Below are 2,500 nucleotides of genomic sequence, written 5' to 3'. Positions count from 1 at the left end.
GGAAGGAAGGGAGGGAGGGAGCGGGTCTTAGAAGGAGAGTCTTCCATCAGAGAGGGAACCACACTTCAAGGAATAAAGATCAGTGAAAAAGAAGATCAGGCATTGTTTTGGCCGCTCTGCTGCGGCTCCAGTAATACATTCCTGTCAATCACAGTTGTAGTATTGCTTATTGTAATATTGCATATGAATGAATGAATGTATGAATGAATGAATGAATGAATGAATGAATGAATGAATGAATGAATGAATGAATGAATGGGGTAAAGTTGCCAAGACATGATCAAAACAAGAGCAGGAGAGGGAAAAGGGGAGGTTGGTGGTGGTGGTGGTGGTGGTGGTGGGGCTGGAGGTGGAAGGAGAGGGGGGGTGGGGGGGGTGGGGCACAGGGTCTTTACCACAAAGCCAGACAATACTCCCTCTGGGGTGAAGTGGGTCCCATTCAGGGCGACCTCAATAGTACTACACTGAAGTACCTGGTGAATGAGTCAGCCAAGGCCGGTCACTGAAGGGGGGGAGAGGGAGGGAGGAGGGAGGAGGAGGGAGGAGGGCAGTTAGTCCCAGACAATAGAGAACAGCCACTTTCTTTTTTTAATTCCCCTGATGATATTGATTGGAGGGCTCTGGGAGAATGTGGCCGGCGGGGCATAAGGGCCCGCCGCTACGGGGAGATGACAGAGGAGCTGGGCGGGGCTGATGAACCACTGATATGAATTTGACCCCTTCCCGTCCATCACACACACACACAAGCACACATACACACACATACACATACACACCTACACATATGCGCACACCTATAAACACACATGTGCAAGCACCCACACAAACACAAACACAAAGACACTCATACACAAAAATACACTCACATACAAGCACAGCACACTGAGACATACACACACACACACACTACTCGATACACACAAACACACGCGCATACACACACACACACACACACACACACACACACACACACAAATGCCACAAACCTTTGCCTCTGACCTATCGAGAATTAAAAAACGTTTCCACTTGTTAGTTGAGGCTAGGGAATCTTTGCAATGTTCTCTGCCAAATATAGATATTAGTTGAGACAAACAAAGCATTGGGTGGAGGTCCAGACTCTGGATCAGTTGTTGCCGAACACTAACAGATTGTTTTAGTGAAACATCTTAAACGGTCCTGCTTCATTCATGCTGCTGAGCAGAGCTCTCTGGTGTGTAAGCCCCTTGGTAAAAAGACAATACAGAGTATTTATTTTGCAGCATGGACGATAATACAAAACACACACTTTTCGGGCGGCGAATTGGCGGGCCCTGTACGGCTGTGTGTTCATTTTACAAGGACTCAGCACCTGATCAAACAGATGATTACAGCACAAAGACATGGTCACCTCCAGCCGCTGGCCCGGGCCTGATCCTGGGACAGATGTTATCGGACACTGCAGATAACTGGTTAAATAGGTCCACACCGCCAACCCCCCCTGTACACGCACCACTCGCTGGGACAAACCACACAAAGTGACCCCCGCTCTCTCTCTCTCGCTCTCTCTTTTCCCCCCTCTCTCTCTCTCTCTCTCTCTCTCTCTCTCTCTCTCTCTCTCTCTCTCTCTCTCTCTCTCTCTCTCTCTCTCTCTCTCTCTCTCTCTCTCTCTCTCTCTCTCTCTCTCTCTCTCTTCTCTCTCTCTCTCTCTCTCTCTCTCTCTCTCTCTCTCTCTCTCTCTCTCTCTCTCTCTCTCTCTCTCTCTCTCTCTCTCTCTCTCTCTCTCTCTCTCTCTCTCTCTCTCTCTCTCTCTCCCTCTCTATCTCTCTCTTTCACACAAACACTCTCTATTTCTCCCTCTCACTTCTCGTCAACACCCTCTTTTTCATCCACACCGCCAGTCCCCCTGGCACTCTCCCACTAACTCCCTCACTCTCAGATTGCACACCCACACACATACACACACACACACACACACACACACACACACACAGAAACCACAAACATACACATACATCCGCTATAGCTCACACTTGAGCCCTATTTAAATGGCAAGTAAGCGGCGCTCGGATAGCAGGGAACGTAGACGGAGGAGCCAAGAGGGGGAAGACGGGAAGAAACCGAAGGAAGAAACAAGAAGGAGAGAAATAAGTGAATAGTGTGGGGGGATGTTGACGTGGGGTTTTGGGGGGGGGGGGGTGTACATGGAGACGCTGACATTCACACGGCGTTCGGCACACAGTGAGGGCAGGGTACGAGGGGAGGGTGAGGGTGAGGCTGGGGGGGGAGTAGGGGTGGGAGGGGTGGTGGGGTGGGGAGGCAGTATGGCTCCACGTGTGAGCGAGAGAGAGAGAGAGAGAGAGAGAGAGAGAGAGAGAGAGAGAGAGAGAGAGAGAGAGAGAGAGAGCCGCCAGAGCCAGGGGAACGCGCAGACACACACACCTCCCTCTCCCTCTCCTCTCCCTCTCCTCACCCTCTCCTCACCCTCCTCCGCCAGGGGAGCCTCGGTCCGGGGAGTTGTTGC

The sequence above is a fragment of the Gadus morhua genome, chromosome 15 (assembly GCF_902167405.1).
Source record: "Gadus morhua chromosome 15, gadMor3.0, whole genome shotgun sequence".
Taxonomy (NCBI): Eukaryota; Metazoa; Chordata; class Actinopteri; order Gadiformes; family Gadidae; genus Gadus; species Gadus morhua.
The sequence above is the reverse complement of the archived record's forward strand: the minus strand, read 5'-3'. Positions refer to the sequence as shown.